This window comes from Magnolia sinica, chromosome 1 (genome assembly GCF_029962835.1).
Source record: "Magnolia sinica isolate HGM2019 chromosome 1, MsV1, whole genome shotgun sequence".
NCBI classification, from domain to species: domain Eukaryota; kingdom Viridiplantae; phylum Streptophyta; class Magnoliopsida; order Magnoliales; family Magnoliaceae; genus Magnolia; species Magnolia sinica.
The window spans coordinates 99,006,876-99,026,779 of record NC_080573.1 but is presented as its reverse complement, the minus strand read 5'-3'; the positions used below and the strand labels follow the sequence as shown (position 1 = coordinate 99,026,779).

Below are 19,904 nucleotides of genomic sequence, written 5' to 3'. Positions count from 1 at the left end.
TATGGATGGGGGCTTACGTTACCGTGGCCGCCTATGCGTCCCGAACCTCCCTGACATGAGGAAGGAAGTTCTTGAGGCCGCTCACGACTCAAGGATGGCTATACATCCAGGCAGTACGAAGATGTATCGTGACATGAAGAGGTCATACTGGTGGGACAATATGAAGGCTCACATAGCAGATTACGTGTCCCGTTGTCTCACGTGCCAGCAGGTCAAGGCAGAGCATCGCCGACCTCCTGGTTTGCTTCAGCCCATGCCCATAGCTGAATGGAAGTGAGACTTCATCTCTATGGATTTCATCTCAGGGCTGCCAAAGATGAGGAAGGGTTATGATTCCATTTGGGTGATCGTGGACCGGTTGACAAAATCGGCTCATTTCCTCCCTATCAGAGTTTCGAACTCTGCAGACGAGTTGGCTAGGTTGTACATCAAGGAGATTGTATGTCTGCATGGAGTTCCCTTGGAGATCGTGTCGGACCGAGACACGCGATTTACATCCATTTTCTGGACTCACATCCAGGAAGCGATGGGTGTAAAGTTAAAGTTCAGTACCGCGTTCCACCCACAGACTGACGGGCAGACGAAACGGGTGAATCAGATTCTGGAAGATATGTTTCGGGCCTGTGTGCTGGATTTCAAGGACAATTGGGATGACTATCTTCCTTATGCAGAGTTCGCCTATAACAACAGCTTCTAAGCAAGTATTGGCATGGCTCCTTACGAGGCACTGTATGAGCGTCCGTGTAGGGCACCGCATTGCTGGGCAGAGGTTGGCAAGAAGAGGTTGATTGGCCCGGAGATAGTTCAGGTGACTTCAGAGAAAGTCAACATCATCAGGCACCGACTTCTGATAGCGCAGAGTAGACAGAAGAGCTACACCGATACGAGGCGGCGACCACTAGAGTTCGAGGTCGGAGACCATGTGTTCCTCAGATTTTCTCCTATGAAGGGAGTCCTTCGGTTTGGCAAGAAAGGGAAGCTTACGCCTCGATTCATTGACCCATTCCAGATACTTGATCGAGTGGGGGCAGTAGCGTACCACCTTGCTTTGCCCACACCACTTGCGGGCGTGCATAACGTATTTCGTGTATCTATGCTGAAGAAATACGTTCCCGATCCTTCCCACATTATCAAATGGGAGCAGGTACAGTTGAGCGAGGACGCTACATATATACTGCGACCGACGCATACTTTGCTTAGGACGAGCAAGATGCTGGTTGGGGGTTGTGTTGAGGGTCAAATATTACATATCAGACCCCAGTTATTACTTGATTTTAGGTACATGATAATGCTTAATGTCATATTTTAATTGTGTTTTTATTGCAGGAAGTAATCAGGAGCGTGGACTGAAAAATAGCACTAAAAGCATGGATTTGACACTCCGAAGTTACCAGAGCAAGGGACGCACTCCAGAGAACCAAGACTGAAGAATTTACATGCTAGGGATCCGAGGAATTCAAGCCATTCACGTTAAAGAGGGCCGAAATTGGTGAAGAACGCAAGATCACATAGTTCCCGCCATCTGATTGGCCCAAGACTTGGCCTGAGGGCTATAAATTAACCGTACATATCAAATTTCAGTCCTCGGATCACTATAGAAGCTCCCCAACTGATAGATCAGCCCATAAATCGTTGATTCTGGGCCCACCTGATATCTGGAACTGTCTCAACTTTGGTCTCGACGGTTTAAATAAGATGAAAAAATGAATGGATGAATCAGATTTTTGAAACACATCACAGTGGGGCTCGTATGTGAGGTGTGTACATTGCACATGTACATGTATCGCCGCGCACCAAACAGACTAAAGCCGGTCAGCCATAGCTGACCCGAATCTTCTTCCCAAAACGGAAATTTCCGTTTTGGCGCTGCGGACGGACGGACGATGCCCGATTTGCGAATGCTAGTGGGCCACACAGAGCATATATACAGCTAATCTAAACCGTCCATCTTGTAGAGGGCCATGAATGCTTCAAACCTATGCTGAATTTTTGGACCCATGCAAGCACACGTGCGCGATACAGAGGCCATAAGTGGACTTCCCACCAACGTTCAAATTGATTTTTGAATGATTTCTTCTCTGATTCTGAGTCAATGGACATGAAAAACCATCCGTATCTGACCAAAATTTCGAGGGCAATCTAATGGACGGGGTGGATTTCCTCGAAAACACCTCTGTGGAGCCCACCGATCACGTCAACGCCGGACGTGGGAAAGGCTACGCACGTCCGCGAAATCTGATTTTTCAGGCAGTTGTGGCCTACCATCTTTGATCATATGGCAGATCTGAACCGTCCATCATGTAGGCCAGCCAAAATACTTTCAAGAGACATTGATTTTACAGAAATAATATAAGGAACGCGAGAGTTACGAAGCCCCGAACTTGGCTGCGAAAAGGCTTTCGCTGCGCGTGCGATAGCTTCCCAAATTCGATTTCCACCACTCCAGCAGCTATAAAAAGAGTTCCAAACGTGGAGAAGAGGGTGTGCTTGAACAGGGGACGTCAGATAGAGAAAGAGAGGCGGAGAGAGAAGTTTTGAAAATTTTTATATATTTTTTCTTTATTTTTCTTCTTTTTCCTATGAATTATGTTGAGAATTAGTCTGATTATGCTAGGCTAAACCTCTTAGCTAGGGCTAAGAGGTGAAGCTTGTGGCGTGATGGGACTGATTCTATGCCTTTGATTTATGCCAGACTGATTGATGTTGATTTTAGTTCAATTAAAAGGAATACTTTCAGTTTTATTTAATGGTTTGTTGTGACTGAAATTACAATAGATCTGCGATGGCTTTGAGTATTTCTTCCTCCTTTTGATGTTTATGACGTCAGGAAGCCCTGTTGTTCACCATCGTCTCATGGGCATGGTTGGATGACGGTATCCTTCCTAACTTTCATGCATTATTGATTGATTGGTAATTAGTTTAATTCTGTTGTTTGCTTTGCCTCCTGGGCATGGTTTGATGATGGAATCCATTCTAATTCATGTACCTTTCATCTCGTGAAGACTAGATCAAGTAAGTTCAGTTTGATTTCCATGATTCTTGATGCAGGCATAAGATCTCCCTGATCTCTACAAGTGGATCCTCTGAATCCCTAGTTTTCTTCCTCTGAATCCCTAATTTCTTATCTCTGATTTCTCTCAAGTTTTATATTAATATATCACCATTATTCCTTCAATTTCATTCGAGTTAAATTTCATCTTATTCTAGTTCTAGTTTTATTTGGTTTCAGATTACGTATAGGTATCAGTCCCTTGGGATTCGACCTTGGTCTTACCGAGTTTATTACTATATCACAACCCTATACTTGGAGAGTGAACAAGTTTTTGGCGCCGTTGCCGGGGATTGATGGTTACATTTTTCTGAAATTAACTAGTTTTAGGATTAGTTTAAGATTAGGATTTTTTCTAACTTTAGGTTTAGATTTTCTATTTTAGAAACTAACCTGTTTTCCTGTTTTGTAGGATCCTGACACAAACTTCTAAATTGGTAATCCCTTTCTAATTCCTCTACTTTTTTTATTTTTAGAATTAGGGTTTGAATTTTAGAAATTTCTAATTCTAGTATTTTTCTATTTTAGGAAATAGTTTATGTTTAGAAACTTTCCTCTTTTTAGAAACTAGGTTAGTTATTTCTCTTTTTAGAAATTCTTTCTAATTTTATAAACTAACTCATCTTTCCTTTATTTTATTTTTAGAAACTTTCTAATTCTAACTCTTTCCTTTTTAGAAACTAATTTTTTTTTTTTTTGTTTTCTTTTACAGGATCTTAACATAGGAACTTCTCATTTGGTACCATCTTTCTTCTCTTCTTATTTTCTGTACTCTTCTAATTTTAGATTTAGATTCTTCTATTTTCTAGTTTTAGAAATTTTTCTTTTTTTTTTTAGAAACTAACTTTCTATTTTTATTTTTAGTAACTTTCTAATTCTAACTTTTTTAGAATCTAACTTTGTTTCCTAATTTATTTTTAGAGTTTTTGTTTAGAAACTAACTTCCTATTTTGTAGGCTTTTAAGATAGAAATTTCTAATTCGGTAAGCTTTTTCTCTCCTTTCTATTTTTCAGATCTCTTTTAGTAACTTACTTTCTAAGTTTAGGACTTTCCTAATTTATTTTAGAAATTTCTACTTTCCTTTAGGAATTTCTTCTTTTAGAAACTAGTTACTTCTATATTTCTTCTTAAGGATTTTCTAATTCTAGACCTTCTCTTTAGAAACTAACTTATTTTGTTTTCTTTTACAGGATTTTAACTTAGGGACTCCAATTTGGTAACTTCTTTCCAACCCTCTGTTTCTTTTTAGATTTTATTTTCCTTTCTTAAGATTAGGTTTTGAATTTGATTGAGGGCTGCGAGTGTTTCATGCCCAAGTGAGCCCGTGACAACACTCGACGTCTCTTGACTGAAGGATGATTAGTTGAGGGGTTGACTATCCATCGCAGGACTAAACAACACTTGAAATCTCCTGAGTTAATTGAAGTGATGGCTGGAAACCAACCTCTTCTACCCCAACCCAGGGTAGAGGATACCCAAGATGAGAATGAGGTGCATCAGGTACCCCCGCCTCGTACTTTACGAGATTATCTACAACCGGCGGGAGTGAGTACGCCCTCATGCATGATTTTCCATGAAAACACAGGACAAATGGACATCAAGCCAGGAGTTATCCAACTCCTTCCCAAATTTCATGGACTTGAATCAGAAAGTCCATATTTACATTTGAAAGAGTTTGATGAGATTATAGCTACATTATATTTTCCTAATGTATCTGAGGATACAATCAGGCTGAAACTCTTTCCTTTTTCCTTAAAAGAGAAGGCTAAGATGTGGTTACATTCACTATGTCCTAGATCCATTGGCACATGGAACGACATGCAGAGGGAATTCATAAAAAAATTCTTCCCACATCATAAAACGATTACCCTCAGAAAAGCAATCATGAACTTTGCCCAAAAGGAAGATGAAACATTCTTCCAATGTTGGGAAAGGTTTAAAGATTTGGTCAGTTCATGCCCACAATACGGATTTGAAACGTGGCGCATTACAAATTTTTTCTACGATGGACTAACATCTTCCATGCGCCAAATGGTCGAGACAATGTGTAATGGAGAGTTCATTAATAAAGATGTCGACGAGGTATGGGACTACCTCGACAATCTGGCTGAAAAAACACAATCTTAGGACTATTACCCAAAATCAATCACCACGTCTAGACCAACTCAATCTAAGGAGAAAGGCGGAATGTATCTCCTGAAGGAAGAAGATGATCTCAAGTATAAAGTGAATAATCTCATAAGAAAATTTGAGGCCATGGAAGGAAAGAAGGATAAGGTCAATGAAATTGTTTGCGGCATCTGTGATTGCAACATTCACAAAACTGAAAACTGTCCTACAATACCTGCCTTTTAAGGAGTGTTAAATGAACAAGCCAATACCTTAAACAACTATCAAATACCTTTTACTGGACCTAACTCCAATACATACAATCCTGGTTGGAAAAATCATCCAAACTTTAGTTGGAGGAATGGACAAACGGCTACCCTCAAGGTTTCTTCAATTAAAATCCAAATCAAGTGAAACCTCAAGAGGAACCGGTTCAAAATTCCATGTAAGAGCTGACCCAGGCAATGCGAGACTTTATGCAAAAGATGGATTCACGTATGAAGGTTATAGAAAAAGGGATGCTTCCTGCACAACGGCTCCCCAATCCTAAACCGCAATACGAGATAAGTGATCCCAACTCTTCAAATCAAATGGGGCACGCTAAATCCATCACCACTCTTAGGAGTGGGAAGATCATTGATAAAACTATTCCGATTAAGCCTGAAAAGCCTCAAGAACCAGAAGAGGACAACAATAATGGATCTAGTGAGGCCCCACAAAAATTAGAACCAGAGCTTTTAGAAAAGCCAGTTGCTCCATTTCCCCAACGGTTGGTTGCACCAAAACCTCTCTCTAACTCTCAGGATATCCTAGAGGTGTTGAAACAAGTGAAAGTCAACATTCCTCTACTTGATGTCGTAAAATAGATACCTTCATATGCCAATTTCCTGAAAGACTTATGCACGATCAAACGACGGCAGAGTATTCAAAAGAAGATCTTCTTGACCGAGAAAGTGAGTGTCATCCTAAAGCAAGACGTGGCACAGAAATTCAAAGATCCCAGTAGCCCAACCATATCATGAGTAATCGAAGACCATCGAATTGATCATGCACTTCTTGACTTAGGAGCGAGCGTCAATCTGATTCCCTACTCGGTATACAAACAGTTAGGTTTGGGTGAATTAAAACCCACCCTAACCACACTACAACTTGCTGATCGCTCTGTTCGTGTGCCAAGAGGGATAATTGAGGATATGTTGGTCTAAGTTGATAGATTTTACTACCCTGTAGATTTTATCATCCTGGACACCGAACCCATCAATAACATGAGCACTCAGATCCCCGTCATTCTTGGTCGCCCATTCCTTGCCACTTCCAACGTAATTATCAATTGCAGGAATGGTGTCATGACTGTCTTTTGGGAATATGACATTAGAGTCAAACATTTTTTTCAATAACGGTAAAAACTCAAAGGATGATGACGATTTCCACGACATTAACATGATTGACTCTTTAGTGGAAGATACGACACCTCTGGCCTTATCCTCTGACCCTCTAGAGATGTGCCTGGCCCACTCTCATGATTTTGATGATGACATGATTAGGGAGATGTGTGCCTTACTCGATACTGCACCGGTACTTGAAGTTAACCGGTGGAGGCCACAATTTGAAGAGTTGCCCCAAACTGATGTAGTGCCTCTACCGTCTAACCTCAAGCCGCCGAAGCTTGACCTAAAACCTTTGCCCTCTGATTTGAAATATGTCTATTTAGGTTAAGATGAGACATACCTGGTGGTGATCTCTGTCCACCTAGAGAAAGAACAGGAGAGTATGCTTATATCTACTCTCATTGAGCATAAGGGAGCCCTTGGATGGACGATAGCGGACCTCAAGGGAATCGACCCCTTGATTTGTACTCACCGCATTTATCTTGAGGATAATGCTAAGACCATTCGGCAATCACAACGTAGACTAAATCCAAACATGAGAGAAGTGGTTAAGGCCGAGGTTCTTAAACTATTAGATGTGGGTATCATATACCCCATATCCGGTAGTCAATGGGTGAGTCTAACTCAGGTGGTTCCTAAGAAGTCCGGGATCACCATCGTAGCCAATGCTATTAATGAACTCGTGCCAACTAGAGTTACTACTGGTTGGAGAATGTGCATTGACTACAGGAAGCTGAACACCGTCACGAGGAAGGACCACTTTCCTTTACCCTTCATTGATCAAATCTTGGAAAGGCTAGCTGGTCATTCCTATTACTGTTTCCTTGACGGGTATTCGGGCTACAATCAAATTGAAATCGCCCCTGAGGACCAGGAAAGGACTACATTTACATGTCCCTACGACACCTTTGCCTACAGAAGGATGCCATTCGAATTATGTAATGCCCCTGCCACCTTTCAACGATGTATGATGAGTATCTTTTCTGACATGGTGGGGAAATATCTAGAGGTCTTCATGGACGATATCTCTGTTTTCGGTTCATCTTTCAGCGAGTGCTTAGAGAGTCTTAAATGTGTGCTGAAAAGATGTGAAGAGAAGAACTTGGTACTTAATTGGGAGAAGTGTCATTTCATGGTTCATAAGGGAATTGTCCTTGGACATATTATCTTGTCCAAAGGAATCGAGGTGGATAAGGTAAAAATCGATCTTATCTCTAACCTACCTCCACCCAAGAACGTCAGAGATGTGCGATCCTTCTTAGGACACGCAGGGTTTCATAGACGATTCATAAAGGACTTTAGTCTCCTCTCTCGTCCCTTATGTAATCTTCTACAAAAGGATGCACCATACGAGTGGACTGAGCAATGCCAGGAAGCTTTCACTAAGCTTAAGGGCATGTTAACCACTGCACCTATCATGCAACCCCCGATTGGAGCCTTCCTTTTGAGCTTATGTGCGACGCTTCTGATTATTCTCTTGGAGCAGTTCTAGGCCAGAAAAAAGATAAGAGGCCCAACGTCATTCATTACGCAAGTAGAACTTTAAATTCTGCCCAAGTGAACTACTCGACTACAAAAAAGGAACTTCTAGCCGTAGTGTTCGCTTTGGATAAATTTAGGTCCTACTTGATCGGATCCAAGATCATTATCTACACAGATCATGCGGCACTTAAGTATCTTCTCTCTAAGAATGATTCTATGCCCCGCCCGATACGATGGATCCTTCTACTCCAAGAATTTGATTTGGAAATTAAAGATAAAAAGGGAGTAGAGAACGTAGTGGCCGATCATCTGTCTCGCCTTAATACCTCTGATTCCCCTGAGGCGACCCATATCAATGACATGTTCCCTGATGAACAACTGTTCAGAGTCTCCCATTCACCTTGGTTCGCTGATATTGCTAATTATCTTGCCACAGGTTCCATACCGACACATTGGACTGCGTAAGATAAGAAGAAATTTTTCACCAAGGTACGTAACTTTTTCTGGGATGATCCTTATTTGTTTAAATATTGCCCAGATCAAATCTTGAGGAGATGTGTGCCAGACGATGAGCATCAGAGTGTCATCTCCTTTTGTCACTCACAGGCCTGTGGTGGTCACTTTTCTGCTAAAAAGACCATGGCCAAGATTTTGCAGTGTGGCTTTTATTGGCCCACTATGTTCAGGGACACTCATGAGTTTTGCAAAGCTTGTGAGCGTTGTCAAAAATTGGGAGCATTATCCCGTCAAAATATGATGTCTTTGAATCCCATCCTTATCATAAAAGCATTTGACTGCTGGGGCATCAATTTCATGGGACCATTCCCCCAATCATTTGAAAATTTGTATATTTTGCTCACTGTAGATTATGTCACTAAATGGGTCGAAGCAATTCCGTGCCGAAATAATGACCATCGCACGGTCATTAAATTCTTAAAAGAGAACATCCTTTCTCGGTTCGGGACGCCTCGAGCCATCATTAGTGATGGGGGCTCACACTTTTGTAATAGATCATTCAAGAGTTTAATGAAGAAATACAATATCTCTCATAAGGTGAGCACCCCATACCATCCACAGACAAGTGGACAAGTTGAGATTTCCAATAGGGAGATCAAACATATACTAAAGAAAACGGTTAACCCTGATCGTAAGGATTGGTCAATCCGATTAACCGATGCCTTATGGGCATACCGTACTGCTTTTAAAACCCCTATTGGAACGTCTCCCTCTAGACTTGTTTATGGAAAAGCTTGTCACTTGCCTGTGGAGTTGGAACATAAAGCGTACTGGGCGATCAAAAATCTGAATTTCAATTTGGACAACGCTGGCTCGCTACGTAAACTTCAATTAAATTAACTTGAAGAAATTCGGAACGATGCGTACGAGAACTCGAGAATTTACAAAGATAGAATGAAGGCATTTCATGACCAACTTATTCTACGAAAATCATTCACACCTGGTCAGAAAGTCCTTTTGTATAATTCTCGATTACATCTCTTTCCAGGTAAGCTTTGATCTCATTGGACCGGCCCTTACATTGTGGTTACTGCGTATTCTCATGGGGCCGTCAAGATAAGAGATCCTGACAATGGCAAGGAGTTTAAAGTAAATGGATATTGCTTAAAGCCATTTGTCGAGAAATTTGATTCAGAGGACATGTCCATACCTCTGACTGATCCTGTTTACCAAGATTGATCTCCTAGTCTGATAGAGGTATAGGTAGGTTTCCTGTTTTCATAAGACTACGATAGTTTCCTTTATGCTGTTTTAGGATAGATAGTAAACTTAGTGCTCCTGGGAGCCGACCCAGCTTTTCATTTTATTTCATTTTCCTAGTTAGTTCAATGTTTGTCGGTAACATTGCTGCAAACCCTCACGAGACTACAACTCGTCCACTAGGGGTAACCTAGGGGTTTAAAGGCTTGTTGCATACGCTAAATGCAATCGAGAGTACCTGCGAAAGTGGTGTAGGTAGGATTTTATTTTTGTTATTTTTAGTTTACTTCTGTTGATTTCTCTCTTGTGCTGACCCGCTATTATGTAGATATCTATGGAAAGCCTCTTGATTCTTTCGTTCAGGTATTATCTTCCCATCACTTCTCATTTACTTTTGTTGTCCCATGTGCATTGCATGCTTATCTTTTACATTGAGGACAATGTAAATTTTAGGTTGGGGGTGGGAGATTAGGTTATTTAATCAGTGTTTTCTTGGTCTTAAACAAAAATTGTGAAATTTTTCAAAAAAAATTTCTGACATTTTTGTGAATTCGAGGTGATTTGACAACCATCTTGGATTTAAAATTACAAGATAAGTGATGTTGGTAATTTATGACTCTTAGATTCAGTTATCTATTATATTGGATTTCACAGTTAAGTTTGAAGTGTTAATCTCTTATTAGAAGTTTTAAACATTGATTGAGTTATAATTTCACATGTCACATCTCGCTTTCACATTAAGGTTCCATTCGATATTGAAGGATTAATTTGGCGATCACTAAGCTTAAAAGGAACCAACCTGAGAAATTGAAAGGATTGGGCGAATGGTCTACACCATAGGTTTGCTCCCTATAGGTGTAGATTTAATTCCCTATGAATAATATGTGAAAAAATTTGGGTGTACAGTCTTCATCATAGGTTTGCTCCCTGTAGGTGAGGATTTGATTCCCCTTCTTGGCGTTACTTTTAATAGAAAAATCAAAAGTTGGAGGAATGAAAAGATGATCTGTGAGGCAAGTTTTGGTTATCATGAATCTTCTTATTGGTTACCAATAATATCTTGAAATAGAGAAGTGAATTTTAATGATGATAAGCTGAGATTACACTGTACACCCATGGAACTCAATGTTTAGAATTTTTCTAATTGATGGATTAATACTTTGATCTTAACTATGAAATTTACCATGCGCGTGAGGCCAGGAGAAAGTAATGCCCAGCATTCATGAATCTTAAAATTCTAGTATTTGATTTGTTTTTTTTTCAAAAATTACTCGAGTTCATATAAATTGTCCTGTAATTCTCAATTTATTTTTCGCATACTTTGCTTAGGACTAGCAAAATGCTGGTTGGGGGTTGTGTTGAGGGTCAAATATTACATATCAGACCCCAGTTATTGCCTGATTTTATGTACATGATAACGCTTAATGTCATATTTTAATTGTGTTTTTATTGCAGGATGCAATCAGGAGCGTGGACTGAAAAATAGCACTAAAAGCGTGGATTTGACACTCTGAAGTTACCAGAGCAAGGGACGCACTCCAGAGAACCAAGACTGAAGAATTTACATGCCAGGGATCCGAGGAAATCAAGCCATTCACGTTAAAGAGGCCCGAAATTAGTGAAGAATGCAAGATCACATAGTTCCCGCCATCTGATTGGCCCAAGACTTCATAGATGGCCTGAGGGCCATAAATTAACCGTACATATCAAATTTCAGCCCTCGGATCACTATAAAAGTACCCCAACTGATAGATCAGCCCATAAACCGTTGATTCTGGGCCCACCTGATATCTGGAACTGTCTCAACTTTGGTCTCGACGGTTTAAATAAGATGAGAAAATGAATGGATGGATTAGATTTTTGAAACACATCACAGTGGGGCTCGAATGTGAGGTGTGTACATTGCACATGTACATGTACCGTCGCGCACCGAACCGACTAAAACTAGTCAGCCATAGCTGACCCGCATCTTCTTCCCAAAACAGAAATTTCCGTTTTGGCACTGCGGACGGACGGACGACGCCCGATTTGCGGACACCAGTGGGCCACACAGAGCATACATACAGCTAATCTAAACCGTCCATCTTGTAGAGGGCCATGAATGCTTCAAACCTATGCTGAATTTTTGGACCCATGCAAGCACACGTGCGCGATACAGAGGCCATAAGTGGACTGCCCTGCAACGTTCAAATTAATTTTTAAATAATTTCTTCTCTGATTCTGAGTCAATGGACATGAAAAACCATCCGTATCTGAGCGAAATTTCAAGGGCAATCTAATGGACGGGGTGGATTTCCTCGAAAACACCTCTGTGGAGCCCACCGATCATGTCAGCACCGGACGTGCGAAAGGTTACGCACGTCCACGAAATCTGATTTTCCAGGCAGTTGTGGCCTACCATCTTTGATCATATGGCAGATCTGAACCGTCCATCGTGTAGGCCAGCCAAAATACTTCCAAGATACGTTGATTTTACAGAAATAGTACAAGGAACGCGAGACTTATGAAGCCCCGAACTTGGCTGCGAAAAGGCTTTTGCTGCGCGTGCGATAGCTTCCCAAATTCGATTTCCACCACTCCAGCAGCTATAAAAAGAGTTCCAAACGTGGAGAAGAGGGTGTGCTTGAACAGGGGACGTCAGATAAAGAAAGAGAGGCGGAGAGAGAAGTTTTAGAAATTTTTATATATTTTTTCTTTATTTTTCTTCTTTTTCTTAGGATTATGCTAGGCTAAACCTCTTAGCTATGGCTAAGAGGTGAAGCTTATGGCGTGATGGGACTGATTCTATGCCTTTGATTTATGCTAAACTGATTGATGTTGATTTTAGTTCAATTAAAAGGAATACTTTCAGTTTTATTTAATGGTTTGTTGTGACTAAAATTACAATAGATCTGTGATGACTTTGAGTCTTTCTTCCTCCTTTTGATGTTTATGACGTCAGGAAGCCCTGTTGTTCACCATCGTCTCATGGGCATGGTTGGATGACGGTATCCTTCCTAACTTTCATGCATTGTTGATTGATTGGTAATTAGTTTAATTCTGTTGTTTGCTTTGTCTCCTGGGCATGGTTTAATGATGGAATCCATTCTAATTCATGTACCTTTCATCTCGTGAAGACTAGATCAAGTAAGTTCAATTTGATTTCCATGATTCTTGATACAGGCATAAGATCTCCCTGATCTCTACAAGTGGATCCTCTGAATCCCTAGTTTCCTTCCTCTGAATCCCTAATTTCTTATCTCTAATTTCTCTCAAGTTTTAGATTAATATATCACCATTATTCCTTCAATTTCATTCGAGTTAAATTTCATCTCATTCTAGTTCTAGTTCTATTTGGTTTCAGATTACGTACAGGTATCAGTCCCTTGGGATTCGACCTCAGTCTTACCGAGTTTATTACTACATCACAACCCTATACTTGGAGAGTGAACAACATGGAAGAAGAGGCTACTTGGGAAACAGAAGCCGAGGTTCGAAAGAACTACCCTCAGATTCCTGAGGAGTACGAAAAGGTACTAATTTCGATGATGAAATTTTTTTTTAAGGGGGGTAGATTGTAACGTCTCGAAAAAACCTATACAAAGACCCGAGTACCACCTCAGGCAGAAATTACCCAGGACCAAAACCTTTAGAAAATTAGGTTAATGTTAGCAAGTGCTAAACTAGAGTGCTTGTGAAATTAGCACTAATCACTTTAAATATAATCTAGAAGACCCAAAACATGCAGAATCATTGACACTACATTACTCTGAAATCTAGAGTCCGTCCTTAAACCTAGTTGCTCTCGGGAGCACACCGAAACTCCGTATCGGACCTGGACCGTATGTCGAAAATCCGATGACCGCAAAACTATACAGTTATGACCACATTACTGGACTTGACAACCCCTTTGGAAATCAAGTCCTAATTGTGTCTAGAAATGCACAACTTGAGCCCGAAGCAAAGTGTGTGAGAAACGTGAAAATATTTATAAATAAAAATTTCAATTTAAGTAATCTGAGTCGTGTCACTTGCAGGCTAAATATAAGGATTCAAACTGTCAGAATCTGACCCAAATACACCCTCGGATTAGGAGAAATGTCCCACACATGTCGATGTACTTGTGGCCCTGATCGAGTGACCGTGACCGTTGAACTGAAACTAGTCCACCACGGCTGATCTGTAAATCTGATCGGAACGAAAACTCAGCCTGACCTAGGTCCATGGTCAGGGAGCTTAAGTACGACCGCACGTGGAAAATGGGCCACCAGAAGCGCTCCGTTGGACCAGAACAGTCCGTATTTGGATATAACCTAAGTATACCATGGCCCTGGGGCCATTCCCATCAAACCTGGGCCTATATAAGGACCTTAAACCCTCTCTCTCTCACCCCATACGAATTTGAGAAACCCTAGGGGAGAGAGAAGAGAAAAGAGAAGGGAAAAGAGAGAAAGTGAGAGTGAGAGTTGGAGATTCTTCCTAGGATTCGATCCTGCTATTCCATGCACTCAACCACCACTCCTTTATCGCTATACAGGCGATTTCGATTTTGTTCTTAGGTAAGAAAACCTAACCCTAATCTATTTTAAGGTTTGAGTTAGTGTAAGTTATGAAATAGCTAACCTAATTTATGCTATAGGTTGTCAATCTGCCGTAGACAAAGACTTAGCTTTAAAACTGAGTTCGTTACGAGTCTACCTGTGAAAGGTGTAGACTATAAACGTATAGTTTATAGTTTTCAAGGCTTTCAATGTCGGTTAATGATTTATTACTGATGTGGGTGCTATTTCACATGCCAAATGCGTCGTTAATTTCGCGCTTCAGATATATATGAACTATATTGACTATAGTGTATTCTAGGTATTTGTTGAAATGATTGAATGCGTGTAGAATTGGGATTCGTGTTTGCCATGATTATCTGTCATGGATAGGGGATAGTTGCATTTGTAACAACTCCTTGGTGAAAGGATCCACCCAAATACATGTTATGACCGATGTACGTCATGTATGTTGAAGGGTGTAGTTTAAGTGTTTGTTGAAATGACTGAATGAATATAAAATCATGATTGGTGCCTACCGTGGCTATGGGATGTAAGTGCATGATGATGGTGTATGTGACAACTCCTTGTCGGAAGGATTTATCCAAGTATATGTTAAAAATCAACATATGTCATGTATGTCGATAGGTGTAGTATAAGTGTTTGATAAATTGTTTGTATGAACAAGTAATTGGTGAATTGTATTGTATATGGGCATTGTGATAAGGTTCTCAACTACCTTAACTATATGTATAAATCCCTCTATGTACCATATATTATATTGTCTGATTACTTATGAAATACATATGTGTGAATTCATGTTTATATTGTATTTCATAAAATGCTTAAATGGTTGTAGGATTTGAATTACTTACTGCCTGATTATCTCACATGAACTTCTATTGGTACTGAGTGTGGTTGGGACTATGTAATAGTCCAGGCAATCGGTAACAGGTTCTGATTTGGTGGCTAAGGTTGTTTTCGCCCACAGGACGTGTTCGATGAGTCCGAGCCGTACTTCAGTTGTTGATAGTGGTTAGACCACACGGAGTGCTCATGCACTTCATGTCGATCAATTTGATGTGCACTCATGCTAGTCGAGCTCATCAAGTAACCTGATTGACCCAATGTATGTTCACCATGTATAGACACTACTTCTTGAATCTAGGGTACCAAACTCACCAGTGAAAATCCCTTTAAATCTTGGTACCTCGATCCACTAAGACTCATGAGCTGGGCATGGTGGTATGGGACACCATGGTCGAGCTGTCGGCCTACGCTGGGGTGACGAGCCTCCCCGTAGTGACCAATGAGCAACCCAGACTCATGAGCCGAATACGATGGTATGGGACACTGTATTCGAGCTGTCGGCCTACACTAATAAGGTGACGAGCCCTTTATAGTGATCTCGAGCGTACTCTAAGACTACGTAGAGGCGACGAACCCTTACGTAGCAATAAAAGTACACTAGGCCTGCACTAATAAGGTGACGAGCCCTTTGCAGCGACCTATAACCACAATATCGTATGAGAATTGCTAGGACTGATGATCCTAGAATGGATCATTGTTGGGAATTGATATAAGGGTGGTACCTTAGCTTCCCAATCCTGCTATATGAAAAGGACTAATAAGAACTTGGTAATCATATTCATGCACTACATTGCATGTGCCGTTTAGCGATGTGTAGAGAGCACGAGGAAGTGATTGACATGCGCGACCGTTAGATGAAGATCATTGAAGGAGTGCAGGCGAGGGCATGCATCATTTATTCATAGCATTCCTATATTAATTAGAATACTTAGGGATGTTTGATTGTATTACTTTATCATTACTGCTTAATTGAATTGATAACATGTTAACCTTTACTTCATTGTTCCACTGAGTTGATCACTCACTCTCACGTTATGGGACGGTGTCTTGAACACCTACTAGACCCTGTTGTAGGTTCAGATGATGGCGTAGCCTGCGAGGCGGAGCTGAACTCTGAGGACGATGAGGAGGCATTCTCATATATGCAGTATTCAGGCGGGTTCTCGTAGACCGTTCTAAATCGACAGGGGCTTCAGGGTTATACTTGTAGTGGCCTATCAAATTTTGATATTTTAAAATTTAAAACAATACATGTAATTATTGACCTGGCGATGCATACATACTTTGGGGACTTATACTGATTTGTAGAGTTATACATATTTAAGTCAGTCTTCCGCTTGTGTATTACAACTATCCCTGGATTATGTTTTGCTAATTTGGCTTAATCTTATTCATGTTTTATACACTAATACAGACAACATTTAATCATCATTAAATATGTTGCATAAGTGATGCGTTGGAACTCGGGAGTTGGACTTTTACTCGACCCCCGATTTTCAAGGCGTTACACTAGTGATCATCCTCCTGCTGATATTAACATGGATGATATTTTTGACGAACTTGGTTCTGACTCTGCAACTGATCCAGATTATGAGCCTTCTAAGTTTGATGCACATCTGCGTACATTGGAAGATAAGGTTTAGAATATAAATGTTAACATAGAAAACATGTCTGTTGCCCATGATTTACAATTCAAGTATATGCGCAAATATCTTAGGCGCTTGAATAAGGGCATGCATCAACTTGATCCTTTCATCCCTGCTCCTTCATCTGGTTCAGATTAGTTCTTTTAAGTTAGCTGTTATAACTTCATTATTCTTGCACTAGCTTAATTGGTTTTAAGATTATAACTATCTTTGACTTAGCTCAGTTTATGAATTATGTGGGTTGTTTATGCTGGTTACTCAAATCTTGTCTAGTTACCTCTCATATATCTCTTTAATTATTTCTCCTCAGCTATTTGTTTTGTGCTTCCTTTGTCCTATTGTGATAAAAAGGGAGAGAATGGATATGGATGTGATGTGTCTAATGATTATGTTATGAGGAGGGAGTAGCATTGCGTGTTTTTGATGTATGTTACTCAGGGGGAGTATGTGCAGAAGTGGACTGTATGTTATATTTATGTTATGTTGAATATTGATTTACAGGTTTGCAGGATCATGTTAGTATGCCGGTTGGTAACAACTGGTGCATGATTCTTTAATCAGATATTCTGTGTTATGTAACATATCTTGGAAGTGTGTTTTGTCACTAATTTGACAAAGGGGGAGATTATAAGTTCTATAGTTTATAGCCCCTTTTTGTTGTTAAATTTGTGGTGCCAAAGACACTGTTATGAAGCTTGCATATGTGAAGAACAAAGCTCTACTCAAGATCAGCTTTGATTGACAAGCACTGTTCACAAGTCAAGACTCGAGAAAGTGAGATTGTTCAACTTAATTCAAGACAAGGATAATGCAAAATAGCAAGAAGCTTTCAAGTTCAACCTCAAGATCTCAAGAAGCTTTCAAGTTTGAACTATATTAAGACTTCAAGCTTCACTACTTTCAAAGGTCACTTGTTTCCTATTTTCAATGTCCTTACTTCACTATTGAGGTATAACTGACCTTAGGTTGACCTTTAAAGTAGGCCATTTTGAATACATAATTCATATGTTTTATATTAGTGAGTTTAAGCTATTCTAAGACTAGTCCTGGACCTTGTTCGACTAGTCCTAGCACTGCTTCGACTTGTCTATGAATTTTCTAGATCAGTCGTAAGTTTGTTACAAATTTTGAAAATTTTCTGTTAGGCTTCGACTAGTCTTAGGGTCTGTTCGACTAGTCATATGAACAGTGTCGACTGTTGCTTCGACCAGTCGTAAACCTACGACTCAAAGTACCGTATTGAAATTCAGCTAGCTTCAACTAGTCATGAGCAACCTACGACCAGTCGAAGGAGACCTACGACTGTCGTAGACTACCTACGACCAGTCGTGAAACCGCCAAATCTTATCGCGCCCGAATTTTTAAATATTTGTTGATTCTACGATCAGTCATAGAGTTCATTAGACCAGTCGAAGACGTGATTTGCTCACCTATAAATAGAGCACGAATCTCAAAATAAAATAGAAAATTCAAGCTACTTTAATTCAACCTTCTGAGAGATAAGTTTGTGCTCCATTTTAAGATAAGTATGCATATTTAATATTCTCTTTCTTTAGCTTTTCTTATTTGATTTTGTTCCTATATTCCAATCTTATTTGAAAAGAGGAATTGTTGTATTCCGTCTTCTTGGAATCAAAATCAAATAGAGTTACGCCGCATTTGGTTTAATTTAAAATATATTAGAACCTAGAACCATTATAAAGTGAGTATTGGACATTGAACTTTGACATTCAAATCTCTACTCCGACTTGGTTCTTCTGGGCTGCTACAACGAAGGAGAAATTCAAGTATTTTACGTGTATGTAATTTACTTTCATTTGGTTTTCTTTTGGGATTTGCCAGAAAAATCTCATTGTATTGGTTATCTGAGGAGAGCTAGGAAAACTCAGAAGAGGAGTTTTTTAATTGTGTAAGCCCACAGAGAAAGACACAATTGTGAAGGTTTTGGGTGAACCTGAAAAACCTATCTTTGAGAGTGAACGTTGATATCTCCTATGTGAGGATATTAGGAGTGGAGTAGCTGTGTGGCTGTTTATTAACAGTTGGTGTACACACAAGCGAACCACTATAATCCCTTGCGTTTTGTGGTTGTGTGATTTATATTTCATATCTTTAATTATTCATTTGTGAGATGTATATGTGAATATGAATGATTGTAATCATTTTATTTCAAAGCTCAGTGGGGAATGTTGTAATAGTTTAGAGTTATATTTCTGCAACTTATTCCTTGCTATCTCTTTATTAGTTTGAGCTTCAGTTTCTCTATTTGTTCTAGTAAGGTTGCCCTGGCATTTTTATGGTACATGGTTGTCCTTAGAACAATCAATATTTTGAGATTGCATTTAGCATTGTGTATTGATTTATTTGGCTATTTCACTTTCTTTATTTCCATTGTATTTATTTTAAATTTGGCATAGTCCTATTAACATCCCCCCCCCCCCCCCCCCTCAGGACATATAAGGTTGGCCATTTCATAGGGTTTGGCCGTCACGGACTCGTTTGGTTGATTTGGGATAGAACTTGACTAATCGACACTGGTTAGGGTCACTTGGGTTGTGTTATACACCCAAGGCCAATCTCATCAATGTTAGCTTAGTCCACTGAATCAGAGTAATGCATAAATAATTAGGATGGTATCATTTGTTGTTAACATTTTGTAGAATCTAAAATACCACAATTACCATTGAATGAATTCACCATTCACAAGACGTTTGCAACTTAGACGAGCTTACTCGTCACAACTCATGGGCCATGTATGGTGGTATGGGATACTATGTTCATTGTTATTAACTTATATTAATTTAGTAATCTTAAAGAGAGTTTTGAGCACCGATGGAGGTAATGAGCTTATTATCATTGATCTTGGGTAATGACCTATACCATATTTATCTAATGTCTTTGGTGAATGTCATACCTATGAAAATTTTGACTTATAGACACCAGGTGATGAACCCTAAATGGACAAGAGGACAGTGGTGATGAGCCATGTGCTTCTTACATATTGACTTTTGATAAAGCTGTGGTGATTTGGCTTCACCAATACTACTGGTGGTATACGGACTAATAAAGGTTGGATAATCATGCTTACATTCTACTAGGGTAGTGTGCTTGGGAACCCTACTATAT

General features: G+C 39.9%; 1 non-coding gene across 1 annotated transcript; it reads right to left on the bottom strand.

Moving 5' to 3' along the window:
• Positions 1–4,916: 4,916 nt before the first annotated feature.
• LOC131222510 (small nucleolar RNA R71) lies at positions 4,917–5,023 on the bottom strand. Its single transcript, XR_009160078.1, has one exon. It is a non-coding gene; the product is annotated as a small nucleolar RNA R71 (small nucleolar RNA).
• Positions 5,024–19,904: the final 14,881 nt, after the last annotated feature.